We start from the raw sequence: 14464 nt of genomic DNA, 5'->3' as shown, positions 1-14464 counted from the left end.
CTGTACTGAGGAATGCTATGCCAGTAAACCATGAATTGGAAATGATTAAACAAAATACAAAAACACAAGCAGAAGCCCATCTGCTAGAGACAGAATAGTAAAAGTAAATAGTTACGCTTGCTTTTTATGTATCAGTGCAATCTTCTCTTAGCAATGAGGAGATAAAAGAAAGGTATTCCTTCTGTTTATGTTGATTCTCTCACTGCACATGAAACAGGACTTTTGCAAATTTGTTGCACCTCAAGTTAACCTCAAAAGCATGTGGAAATTCTATCTAGCAGTAAGTACCTGACAGCATTTGGAAAATATCAGCATTTCAAAATCTTAAAATTCCTTTATTTTGTTAAATGTGTGTCATTACATTTCTTGTGATGCACAAATGCATTGGGTTTAATTAATTTCTTATGTTCCCTAATTACCATTTTCAGCAATATTTTTTCTGAGTAATTTGAAGTATTTTATTCATCTGAGGCAGATTTCTTGAACTCTTCTAAATTCCCAGTTCATACCTAGAGGTCCATACAACTAGAACATTCCCATGGGATCTCAGCTCCTCTTCCTGGTTTCAAAAGGGCTACTGGTTGGCTGTTCCAGTGATCATCAATCACATCTTCTAAACACCATTTTGTGCCTGAACTATGTCAGACCCTAGGAATTATTAACTAATCCCAGTGTCATTTAAAGCTGAGAATACTTGCACACCACACAACAGTACTCAGTGTAACTGAGGGGATGGGCTGCACAAGGATTGCTTTTCCTCCTTCCTTGGGTGTTTTGTTAATGTGAATTGCACATTTTCAGAGTCAGAAATTAGGGTTTTTCTGTGGCATTTTGAACAACCATGAATAAAACCATGAAGAAGGAAACCTTTCATTTGAAATTATGCTAGTTTTCTGTACCTTTAAAAATATATTTTTATCCTAATATGGTGACCAAGAAAATCTTGGAATATGTTTGATTATGCAAAAAAATAAAGCTGACTGTTCACAGTTGTCTGCTTCAGAAAGCTACAAGGACCATGACCCGACATCCCTCTGCTGTAGAGCCAGTCAATGTATCCAGAGATTTTCTCACTGCTAAAGAAATCCAAACATAAGCCATTAGGGCAATGATGTGTTTGAAATTTAAAACTAATTTCATTCAGAAGTTACAGCAGATTTAAAGAAAAGGTGTATCCTGAGTTACTAGAGCCCTTTGGGTATTTTTGTAGTTCAAGATTAAAGGATAACTTCAAAAGGACTTAATTGACAGAATTTTTCACAAAGTTTTCCCTCTCTGTGTTCTCAGTTTCCCAGGCAAAACCTTACCTTTTTTCTAAGGCTTATACATGTGATCAAAATTTATATTCCTGTATTGGAAAAAGGAGCAGCCCTTACTTTTTCACCAGCTTTTCTCTTTTTCTCTGTTATCATAAAAGACTTCATTACATGCTCAGTTTTTGTGAGTGTGTGTGAAAATCATTAAGTTCATTCACATTACAGATATGCACAATAAAGAAATGCATTAATATTTGGTGGATAGGAATAAAGTTTCACTAAAGTAAGAGTTATAGCTTTAATAGCTATTATTAGGCATTTCCAGAATCTTGGCATTTCTTCTTGGAACATTTCCATAATGGAAAAAACTCCACTGAAGACAAAGTCTCTTAACATGTGAGACACTTTGCTGAAGGATGAAACAGGTTAAATCATACCATCAAGCTTGACTTTGGGCTCCTGCTTTTGAAAATGGAGCTGCTTAGTATTCAACACTTTAGAAGTCCTTTGGACAAATTGCTTGTGTCTGTAGACTTTTGATCTTTGTGGAGTAGTTTTTCAAGAACCTTGAATCTTGAGTTATGCTTCTTGGAGATTTTTAACTGTCTCAGCCAACCTCTTCTAATGGAAAAATGTGAAGTCTAATTATACATACAGAAAGTGTTTGGTGTTTGCAGACAGTTTAATCCCTCTGCGTGTGAAGGACTTCCTTCCTTTATTTACATATCAGATAAAACACAGGTCCTGTTGAAATTAATATCAAGTTTCCATTGACTTTAAGCCATTTCACCATGTTGAACACAGCTGTCAAAAAAAGATGTAGTTTCTGTAATATGACAGAAAATTTGTATTAAATACAAATTTTATAATCCTTTCTCTCTCAAGTTTCTGACATGTTCCAATGGTCCTTTATATCCCTTGAAATCACCTCTTCAGCAAGGACAAAACTACTGTTGTCTGCATATAATGGTATCTGCAAATGTTGTAAAAAGTTCATCTCTCCATTTTACCCGAAAATTTTGATCTCTTAAGCATTCTCAGAGCACATCCACCTGATCAATTAAACTTGACACAAAACCAAGCTGCTGGAACTGTCTTCCTGCAATTAGAATTGTTCAGGGTGTTTGACATATGCTTAACTCTTTTTTTTCCCAGCCTTTGCTAACTAGCAGCTAAGAAATTGAGTATTCCTAAATAAAGTTATGTTCTCATCTCTCCTGAAGGTACTTCACTTTCCATGGAATTACTAAATACTCATAGGCACAAGAGAGAATGCTCTAACCATTAGTCAAGGAACAACCTAGACACTCAAGCTATTGGGGACAAACGAGGCCACTTAAAAATCTAACACAGCAACAACAACAAAAAAGACACCAAAAAAAAAATTCAGTAAAATATGTCTAGACATAGAGTTAAAATCAAGTTTCCCCCTAAACAGCCAAATACATCAATTACACTTTTCTTGCTTGTGTGATATGTATTTTATGTGTGTAATCTTACTTTCTCTCAGTGTTTAGCTATCCACTAAGGGTGGATTGAAAACTCTACCTTCATCCTCAGATGTTTTGTAAAGTTTGTGGCCTGAGAAGTTGAAGCTCATTAAATGAAAGAACCGACTCAGCCCAGAGTCCCTGCTTTGTTGATCAGCACTCTAACGATCAAGCTAATGAAAGATGTGCTAGGTGACAGCATCGACAGTTCCTCCTCTCCACGTACTTCTCAAAGAACAGGATCATGTCCTTTCATTTTTCATTCAAGCATCTAATTCCTGAAGGAAGTTTTTGCCCTGTGAATCCCTGGCAGTATTTGCCACCAGCTTTGGTCTGTAGTACAAGTCCTACATAGGCATGATTCAAACCACGGCATTTCCATGTGCCTGTCTCCAACTGGCTCTTGGCTTAGCCTGCTAGCCTTCTTGGCTTCCAGGAGAGCTCTGATTTCTTGTAAGGGAAACTTAGGTGACAGCTTATGAATTGGACATGGAAGAACCTAACTCTAGTCACAAATTGTCTGTTGAGAGAATAGCTCTGAAGCTTTAAACTATTTTTCAGTTGTTGACAGCACATCACAACACTTCTGTGCAATGCCTTTGCTGTACAGTCCTCTTGCTACCCTAGTTCTCAACATATTTTACATCAAAACACATCCTCTGCCTGGTGCTCTGTGAAAGCTGATTGTGTTACTGTTACCAAAAAGTGCTGCTTTTAACATTAGACATTATCACTTAAGCTTTTAAGCTTGTCTTTGGTCTCTTTTCTACTTAGAAATATTCTAATTTTATGCTGCTGTAGTAAATAAATACTAGCTTCTGAAGAGTATTAGTCCAGTAGTTAAGTGCATTTACTTTACTACTATAGCATCAAAAACCTGCAAAAGAAATATGAAGTGCCCATAAATAAACTAGATTTAAATTAATCTCAAAAGTTGTTCAGGGTTTGATTGGGGCCCCCAAAATCTACTGAATATAATTAGTCTAAATTTTATTGGCTTTAAATCTATTCAGTGGAGTATGTCTCACTCTTTTACTTTGTAAAGTACTTTGCAGGCTACACCATGCTCCATTCACCATTGTACGGCCTCAGAACAAGCGGGACAGTGGGACAGTGGGATAACTCATGTTAAAATCACATGGATGGCATTCAGCTGAGTGCATGCAGACTCTTACAATGTAGACATTTACAGCTAAATGAGACACCCGCTGGTCCTGTTACAGCCAACGGAGAGAAACAGGCATTTCTAGGATGCAACTTGGCTTATTCTAATGTAGACATCTAAAATAGGTTAGATGAATCATACACTAGAAGTGCCTATTTCTGGTTCCCTTTATGCTCATGGAGAGACTGACTAGCTCAGATGCAGACATTCACATAGTAGACATCTAAAGTTAGGTGAGATGAACAACCCAACATGTCTTTCCACATCCCTTTTAAATGTCTGTTTTAGGAAGAAAATGTCAAAGAATTATTTTCAGCTAACATTGGCCTGTGACAGCAGCTCTATGCCCACAGAGAGAAACAGAACTTTCCCAAGCATTATTCTGGGGAAAGGCTGTGAAAAGATGAGGGAAAAGAATGAGAAACAATTCTTATCTTAACTTGCTACACCTGGTATTGTGAACATGTGGAATGTGTTATGGAGATTTGTTTACCGAGGGTGGTTTCTTAATTAGCCAATAGTGATAGTGTTTAGATTGGAGGACAAATTAGGTCCACCTGTAGCAAGCTGAGGTATAAAAGTATAGGTTTCTTAATAAACATTATTGCTATTTCTGTAAATACATGGAGTCTATGTAACTTATCACCCAGTCAGGGGTCTCTTACAATGACACTAGCCTTTACCAAAGTATCATTTCTCTGAGTATTTTATTTGTAACCTCTTCCTAAAAACACTCTTCAAGATCCAGATCACAACTGATACCCATCACAGACAAGTTTTTGGTTTTTTTCCTTTGTCACAATACTGCAATTGTGAATCAATTTTGTATTTCAAATAAATGTGTTGTGTACCTGATCAGTGCTTCCGTAAACAAATACTACAAAAACTCCAACAGATCAGTACAGAAGAAAGCAGAAGATGATAACTAATTAAACCAAGGTTGGTAAAAAAGGAAAATGAAGACTAAGAGTGTGCTTGGAACTGCCCATCCGTGGATATAATTGCAGCAGAAAAAGTGAGAAGAAAGGCTACAAAAAGTAATATGATGACTATAAAGGACATAAATATTATGACTATGACTGAAAAGATGCAAGGCAGCAGAGAACTCTGAAAGCTAATATTCCTTCAGCCACAAAACTTCTGCTTATCATAATGGCCATTGTTTTCTATATCACAAAGCTCACCTGCTTCTTTTTACTTGGTGCCACCATCCTACTGTCAGTATGGGTAGCAGTCATCCACACTAGCAGAAGCCACCACCAGTAGCTCCTAGCTGTATAAACCTTTCAATTTACTTGTTTACTAATAATTATGCCACAATTTCGAAAGATCTACTTTGTGCTATTGAATGTGTATATCTGTTTATCTATGCAATATAAAAAAATATAGATTCAAAATTCTGAGGGGAATCACAATGGTGTAATCATACCAGCTGCAACACTGCAGCTTCACCATTCATCAGCAGAGCTGTTTATTATCTCAGTGTAGAGTTGTTTTTTACGCCCTCCCTGCAACAGTAAAATCTCTTCATTTACATAGGTCTTGCAGTCAAATTTCCACCAAGTTTTCTGCCACAGCCCACTGGTTTGTGCCTATAAAGAATTGTAGGCTGGCCACCCAAATAGTAACCAGATCTTTGATCCTACATTTCAAGAAAGGTAAACTTTCAACCCAGATCTTTCTCCTCAAGTGTCCTGCAGTCCTGCAGTCAACCTCCTGAAGGTTTGGCTCACCATGTTGCCTTTGGAATCAATCAGGGATGCAAACAGACAGGTAATTTCTCAGCTTTCTCTCTGCATTTTATACCTATATTTTCACAAAGCCAGGAGTGGCTACACAATCTCCTGACAGAAGACAGTATCGTGGAAGAAAAGTCAGTCATTATTCTAGCATTTTAAGGCCATCTGTATATACATTTATGCACCTTTACTTAGACTGTAGCGTTTTTGTAGTTAAATAAATCAGCTGGAAACATGGGAGTTGTATAGCGAAAAAGAAAATGTTAGCAAACAAATTAAAAAACATTGGAACACATCTCTCTCTATAAAATGGTTTTTCTTCACATTCATCTAATCTTCTTTGCATATTCTGGTCTCAGACATTAATATCCTGGCCTCAGATTGATAGGAGTTTGAATATCTCCACAGTCTGAAGCAGTAATGTCTGACTTATTGTTTAACCCTTAGATATTTATATTCATGCGCTATATCATTTACAGAATCTGTTATTCATCTCAAGTGCTGTTTTCAGAAGGTCAGATGTTCAGATTTAACTTGCCAGAGTAGTAATGTGGTTTGCGCAGAGATGCAGAGTAAGGGCTATTTGCTCATCTTAGGCAATGCATTTTGCACTATTAAGTTATCACTGTAGAGTTCACCTTGAGAGCTGTTCCTTGAAATATATAATGGTTAACCACTGCAAAAGTTGCCACCTTGCAATGCACAATGGATATTCCTACAGCGGCTGATCCAAAGGCAAATTCAGCAGCAGCTGTTAATCACATTTGCTGTGTTAAAGGTATAGTTGGATTAATTTTGAGCAATATTGAGCACAGCCCATGGCAGACTCAAAATTACATTAAAATAATTTCTGATGTCGTTCATTAAATGAACTGACGTGAAAGGGAAGGAGAGCTCTGTGAGAGGTGCGCCCAGCAGAAAGGTTTACTCGGAATAAGCCCCATTCCCGACTCTTCGCCAAATGGTGTCACGCAAAGCTTCCCTTTCAGTGATCGCATCCAAGCGCCCGCCCTCCTGAACTTGTGAACTGCAAATTTAACGAGTTCAACAGGACAATTCTCGAGTGTAAACTAATATCCTTGTCTCCAGTTTGGGAACTCGCTGAAACCGTCTATTTAGAGGGGCACTGCCGGGCTAAAATAATGCGGCTATTTAAAACACCGCCCTTGCCGGGGGGGACAGCTCCGGGAGTGCCGCGGGGAGCGCTCGGCTGTCCCCGGCCGGGGGAGGCACAGGCGGGGCCCGAGGGCCTGCCGGGCACGGGCGCTGCTGGGGAGGCTCAGGGCCGGCTCGGTCTGGCAGCCCCTGAGCGGTGCTGCTATGGCGATGCCACCCCGCTTTTAACCGAGGCGGCGGCGGCAGGGAGCGACAGAGGCAGGAGGCAGGGATGCCCAAGATGGACGCGCCCCGCGCCCCCTCAGGTGCGAGGGACCCGTGGCCCGCCCCGGCCCCGCCCCGGGCCCCGCGCCGCGCGCGCTCCCCGGCGCCACACGCGCAGACGCGCGCGCCCTCCCCGTCCCCCCCCCACGCGGGAGCGCGCGTTCCCCGCGGCGCGGCGGGGGCGGAGAGGGGAGGGGAGGGGACAGCGCGGGAGCGCGCCCGCCGCGGCTCTTCTCGCCAGGCTGCCGAGCGGGCAGCAGCCGGAGCAGCAGGAGCGCGAGTACTCCCTTCACCCTCTTCTCCCCGGGCAGAGGGGCCGCACTTTCCCGTGAGTACCGACCGGGCCGTCTCTGTCACTCGTCGCGCATCACGCACAGTGAGCTGCCGCGCCCGCTGTCGCGCCGGTGTCACATCCATCCCCCCGCACCGCCGGTGTCACATCCATCCCCCCCGCACCGCCGGTGTCACATCCATCCCCCCCGCACCGCCGGTGTCACATCCATCCCCGCACACTGCCGGTGTCACATCCATCCCCGCACACCGCCGGCTCGGCAGCGAGGAGCCGCCCGTCCTCCGTGGGTGCCGGGGCTGCTCCGAGGGGGCGGGCGAGGCGGCAGCGCTGAGCCCGCCCGGTGCCGCGGCGGCCGCTGCGGGGCTTTGTTGCGGCGGCGGCCGGTGGCACCTCCCGGGGCGGGCGGGCAGGGCCGGGCCGGGCTCCGCGGCTGCGGCGCGCCCACAGCCATCCCCGGGCGGGCTCGGTCGCCATTTCGTGCGCGGCCGGCGGGGGCGAGGGCCGGGCGTGTGCGGGGGAAGGAGCTGTCGGTGCTGAACTGCCGCCGTCCGCCTTTCGGCTCTTGCGCCTTTATTTATCGCCCGTACTTTTCTTTTTTCTTTCCCGGCTCCTCACAGTTGCGATTTCATTTAGGTATAAAATAGCTACAGTGTGTCCGAATTGCGGGCTTTTCGTGTTTTTCCCTATTTTGGCTTCTTGAAGGCGATTAATGCAGAATATCGTGGTGAAGTCTGTGCACCGAGTGCGCTTGTCTCTTTGGTTATAAACTAATAATTAACCAAACCTTCAGCTGACGCTGAGGTCTTCAGCATAGATGTGTTAGTTTTGAAGTCTGAAATGTGTTTAAACCAAGGCTTTGGAGTCTAAGTGTAAACAGTACCTGATTAATAATGCCAAGCTGTTTAAATATTTAAGATCATAGTGTGCTTCAGCCCAGTCAATAAGCCTGTTCCATACTGACAAGTACTCTGTGAAAAGAGTGCTGTTGCTTAGCTCTCTGTGTAGTTGGATAAAACAATGGAAAATGTGATATATAGCTCTGCAGTGAAACCTGTAGATCATGACATGATGTTCTTTTATCCCTAAAGGTCCAGCTTTTGCGTGTTTATTCAAAACAACCTCCTACTGAGTGAAAAAGCCAGTGTCAAACACCTAGGTTCCTTTCTTCTAATGTTCTTTATGCATTTCTTTCTCTGTCTGATTTCTTTCTCTGTTTGATTCTTAAGTATATTGTGGAAAAGGTAGATGAAACCTGAAAAATTTATTATATCCAGTAAGTGCACTATTAATAATTTTGACATCTCCCATAATTTATTGTAATAGATATGGTAATTTATGGATAGTAGTTATATGGGTCTGTGCATAAAACAGGTCATTGTATGACATCAAAAAGCATCTGGACTGTCTTTTGGGTTTGAGAGCAGCTTATATGCCAAGAGGCCGTCTTGCTGCTGTTCTTTGGCAAAAGATAGCTGGAAAGAGAAAGGTAGTTCAGTGTTACACAGCTCAAAGGACCTAGAAATCAGAAAACTGACTTGCAGGTGCAGCACCTTTTTAATATTTGTCTAATGTGTTTGATGTTATCATTTGTGTGTCTATACCTCAGGCATTTGTTTAGTTTTGAATAGAAATTGCAATGCAAGTGACCAGAGCTCCTAATGAGTGTGATGCTGAAGTCTGTGAAAGTTACTTATTTGAATTTCAAAGTACTTTGAAATTCTCCTGTGTGTCTAAAATTAGCTGTCAGACTATATCAGTATAGAACTGGGAAAGTGTTACATTCTGAGACTATTGAATGTAAAGAAGCAAACCCAGGAGGCTGCTTGGTGGGGACAGAGCTTGGGATCCATTGAATGGGTTCACATTCTGGGTTGTGCAAAGGCAGGGTAGCTAAAGGCAAACTGTGCAGTTGTGTCACCACATCAGAGGGTGGAGTAGTGTGCACCAGCTGGTGCTAAGGATGGAGCTAAAACCTTCCTCACAACTCACAGATAAATCCACAACTAATCATACTCATAATAGTATCTTAATCATACTTGTAATAGTATCTTAGCTCTGTCATTAGCATTACTGGCCTCAGCAGAATTATTCAAAAGTAATAATGTTCAAGGTGAATGAGATCACCAGAATCTGAGCCTTAGATACTGTTCCATATCTTCTTGGAGAAGGTGTATTATTTTTCCTATATACCCCAGCTTGTTTGACAAAAAAGGCTGTAATAAGAAAATTTGGCTATTTTTAATGGTCTTTATTTTAAGAAAATGAAATAAATCCAGTGATGCGTACTGATACCTCCTGCTAGCTTGTTGCACTGTGGTGTTTCTCTTTGGTGCTCAAAAAGGTGACAGCAGAAGCTTTAGTAACCAAGTTAAGAGTTTCTTGGGGTTAATGAGATGTCTCTCTAATTGTCAGACTTTATTTTGAGGATTCCAATTTCAAGTTAGGTAATGCATGTTGCCTTTTCTTCCTGCTTTAGCGAAATGACTCGCCATGGTATTTGGACATAAATGATATTGAATACAATAAGGGTTGGCATTTTTTGAGCATTTTGATTGAGCTCAAATAGCTGAATCAGCCTAAAAATTAAATCTGTTTTGACTGCACCAGTGAAACTGCTATTATTCTGTACTTTTATTAATCTGTCTCAAATCACTTTGAATTGTGATTACTTAACTGCCATTATATTGACACAGTTCAGTGAAATTGTGCTGTTCAGTTTTCACTGGACTTGTTAATTTCTTCACGTTTTATGAACAGAGTTGGTAAAATGGGAAGGCATACAGAGCAAAGTATATCTTGGTAATGAAAGCTGAGAGAATAATGTAGGAGGTATTGTGTTGGGCAATATGCAATGAATTTGATTTTGCCTTTCTGAGTGGGCTGACAGTATTAACAGAATTTTTAAAATACTTTCTCTGCAGTGATAATTTGTTGCATTTTAAATTGGTAAGTGTGTGTATTGCCTATTTAATTCAGTATTCAGGACATTGCAACTTCTGCATTTATGAATGCTGTCTCATAAATGTGATATTAAGGGAATTTGTAAAGAGTTAATCTCCAATAATAAGATTACATGATGCACCGTCAGTTTTGTCCTGCAGTTTGTTAACCAGGAAGGGATAGTTGCAAGCTAGCTATCTTGCTTTCTTCTGAGCTACTGGAGGCTGGCTGAGCTTTCAGTTATTTACCTCAATAGAAAACTGAAAGGGAAAAAGTGAACAAAGGAGGTCTGTTTTGCCTGTCCCACTTGCTGGGCTGTTGTCTTTGCCCTTTTCAGTGAAGGAGGGGGTAGAGCTGGGTCAGAGTTGAAGAAGACTGAAAAGGAATTCAAGTCTTATATTGAAATGTGAATGATAGCTTAGTTTGAGCACCGAACACGTTTGTTAGGATTGATTTTTTTCTGTCTGTGGGAGCTTTAACTGACAGATGGTGATGGACTGGCATATAGACTGCTAGAAGGTACAGCTAGATATGTGTTCAGACCCTGATTAGACACTCAGTAAACAAGTGCATATCTGATGAGACTTTTAATACTGGAGATACTGATGCTAGACACAGTGTGACACACTAGACATTTGATTGTGTGAATTAAGGGCAGACCCCTGCAGCTGGCATACATTCTGGCTTACTTGTCTAGCCTAATTGCATTGCAAATACTCCTCTGGATTGATCTTTAGCTTCTCCCTTCTAGTAGATGTTGAATAAGTGCAGAAATGTTCATCTGGATCCTCTATTAACTGTTGTTAAGAAGCTTTCAATTTATCTTTTTTTGGTTTGCTGTATGAATTGGGATGTATCTTAGCATTCATTTTGTGAATACACTGTTTTCCTACACTGTTTTGGTTTTGAAATGGCTCAATTCATAATGTGGTTACAGCTTTCCCCTTGTTAACTTTTTAGTATGGAAGCATAACAGCTTGAATTATAAAATGTTTCTGTAAGAGCTCACAGTACCCCCATTCTCCTTTAAGCAACTAAACTTTATATAAAAAAGCAGCATTTGATGCAGAGCATTTCAGATGCATAAAAATAGCCAAGAGAGGAAAAAAAGGCTAGTTCAAGTTATGAGGACGTGATAACTTTAAAAAACAACCTCATTAGAAAGGAACTAGCTGTCTAAATTGTCAGTTACATCAGACAGAATTGGTACAGATGTTGTCTCTCTAAATTCTGTAAATACTCATGTAAGACTGCTGAATTTGGATGCATCCCAATGGGAGTTGAGTTGCCCTTATACTTTGTCTGCATCACTAAGTATACATGGCTTTTAATTTCCTTGGGTTTAAAGTATGTAATTGTTTCTGTTCAGCAGCTTGTTTGAGGAAAAAAAGCTGATCCATAACTTCCCGGTAGCGTGAGTTAGTCTTTGGCCACTAATTAGGTTTTTCTGGACAGCCAACCAAAAAATTAACTCACCATTTTCCTTTAGACTGTTACCTAAGTGAGGACATGACTGTTTATACACGAGTACGGATTGTCTTTTTCTGATCTGTGCCCCTGACTTCAAACTTTATTTTCTCTGTGTTTTCAGTGCTGCTGTGTTTGTCCAGCCTGATTCTGAGGGTTCATGGAGAGGAATCCTTTACAATGCCCTTTACAATGTGACAGCCCTGCAGGGCTGTGTGTGTGTCTGTGTATTTGCAGAGGTGGTGTGTAAGCAGTGAGTGCAGGAGCCAGCCTTTCAGCACCAGACCTGGAGTCAGGAAACAGTTCTGGTGGTGGAGGACAATTCCATGGAGTTAACTGACCAGAGCACAGGGGCTGCCAAGGGGAGCCTTCCCCACTGAGTGCTGCAGCATGGGCAGGGTAGTAGAAACCAACAAAATTCAAAAGGCAAGGAAAAACAAATCTTGAGAAAGACCACTTTTCAAGAATGTTTAAAAGTTCAGTGGTGTTCATCAGTAGGCTTGTACATGAGTTTCTCTTTGTAACAAGATCAATGGTTCTCTTTGCTGTTTCTCCAGTTTAGAAGGACTAAAACGTAGAGTTTCCCACCCTCCTGCTGTTCATATCTCTAAGACAATCAGAATGCAGGAGGTGCTTGATGTGCATTCCTTCTTAGAATTTTGAAGTGATAGCAGGAAGAGGAAAGCTTGGGCACAGCTCTTCTTTGGGTGTGATAAACAGGTTTAGTGATTTGCTTACTGCCACTTTGAGTAAGCTGTGAGTCCCTCCACCCAGCCCCACCACCACCTGTAGACCAGTCCTGTGGTATCTGGGAAAACTAAATAAATAATAGAAAGTTAAATCCTCTTTTATTGGTGCTCTTTTGAAATGGGAATAATTTTTAAATTGTGAGATCAACTGAATTTGGTATATTTTGTGGAATTTGTTACATGGCAACAAAGCAATCAAAACCCAGTTTTCCCGTTGGGTGAGATGAGATGTTGATAGGCTGTGCTAGCCATTTTACTGATTTTTAATTTCTTCTGACTTGGTAATTCCTACTGAAGCTCAGAAAAGCAAAATATATTCCTTTTCCTTTCCCATCCTTTCAAAACTGTACAAGATTTGAGTAAGTTTGCAAGAGAGAGCTCTTCATGAAAAGAGAACAAAAATGTAGGTTTTGTGTGCAGTGCCGAATACCCTGAAGCCTCCAGACATTCTTGAGTCTCGGAGCTGTGAGTTTTGTGTTCTGGTCCAGCTGCTGTAAAGAGCTGTGTTCTCTCCACGGAGGAAGTTTTTTACTATGAGAACAATCAGCCATTGGAATAATCTCCCCAGGCAAGCAGTTGATTCCCCAACACTGGACACTTTTAAGATGCATCTGGACAGACTTTTGGGACGTCTTGTCTAGACTGTGCTTTTGCCAAGAAAAGCTGAACCAGAGGTCCTTGAGCTCCTTTCCAATGTGGTGTTTTTGTGGTTCTGTGTTATGTTCTTGACGCTCTTACAGACAATCCAGAGTCCTCCAAGCTTCTTTCTGCTGCAGGTGTCATTATTGTTTCCTTGGCCTAGGATTGGTTAGGGCATAAAGGCAGATAAGAATTATCACTATTGCTGCAACTCAGTCTCAGTAGTACTGCAAGGGCGTTTGGGACACATTTGGGCTTGTGAAGGAACTCACCATTCATACTGGAGCTGTATGTACCTTATGTATAGTTCGGTGTGCTTTTTGCCTGCTGTAGTGATTGTGTCTTTATAGAAATTTCTGTACAGTGCAGCTCTGACACCTGTAATATGAAAATAGTCTTTCAAATATTCCTGCTTTCCTTCAGAAGCATTTAATGTGTTATGGACCTTGGAGTCTAGTAGCCAATATTTCAATGTATTATGAAGTGTAACATCTTTCCTAGACAACTCCAAACTTATAATCTCAAAGTAAATTGAAACTTCAGTTCTGTCTTTCTTCTTTTATGTTGCTGGAGTAATTAAAAAATTATATCTAAACTTGGTTCTAGACAGGGACAAAACAAGGAATGTCTTAACTTACACGTGAGCTATTTCTGCATGATAAAGTTGAAATGTAGACAGTTGACTAACTGGAAAGCAAGCTAGTCCAAGGAGACTAAAAGCTAAATATCCATTAGACCTTGTTGGTGGTAGTTGTATGAAGTGCATTTTTAACTTAAAAAGGGATAAAAATGTTGGAACATAGAAGAAGAGTGTGACCACCAGAGGGCAGACACTGTGTAATGACTTCAACCCAAAATCCTTAGAAAAGAGTCTATGCCTATTGAAATGCAATGAGATAATGAGACTGAATAAATAAAACAGTGAAAAGGCACAAAATTTCATACACTGACAGAAATATAATACTGTTTAGTATTATTTTTCAGTGTTTAAGATGAAAGTAAATACATCTGCTTAGAACTCACCTGAGGTTTTGTATTTCTACAGTGGAAGTCAGAGTAGTTCATCAGATCATGCAGTTGACCTGTAAATAATGAGTTCTTTACCTCAACTCATTTGCCTTTATATTGAGTCCAGTAATTTTAATTTGAACATGTTTTTCATTTGGCAATGAAAAGTGGACTCCTTTTTCAATAGTTTCTCCCTTGTAGTTAAAAGAATAAAGAATCTCTCTGAATTAAATTTCATGTTTTCCCAGACATACCCCAGGATTTGCATATAGTTTTATTTTATTAATAATATATATGTCCTTTAAAGTGTGTAATTTTGCTCTTCAGAGTATTATGGAA

General features: G+C 40.8%; 1 protein-coding gene across 26 annotated transcripts in view; it reads left to right on the top strand.

Moving 5' to 3' along the window:
• Positions 1-7218: 7218 nt before the first annotated feature.
• The window catches only part of NRCAM (neuronal cell adhesion molecule), a 146453-nt gene continuing 139207 nt past the window's right edge, over positions 7219-14464 (top strand). For all 26 annotated transcript variants that reach the window (XM_074539882.1, XM_074539877.1, XM_074539880.1 and 23 more), the window contains exon 1: positions 7219-7358. The gene's annotated coding sequence lies outside the window, so the exon portion shown is untranslated. The remainder of the gene's footprint in view (positions 7359-14464) is intronic.

This window comes from Zonotrichia albicollis, chromosome 4 (genome assembly GCF_047830755.1).
Source record: "Zonotrichia albicollis isolate bZonAlb1 chromosome 4, bZonAlb1.hap1, whole genome shotgun sequence".
NCBI lineage: Eukaryota > Metazoa > Chordata > Aves > Passeriformes > Passerellidae > Zonotrichia > Zonotrichia albicollis.
This window is presented reverse-complemented; position numbering and strand designations above follow the sequence as displayed.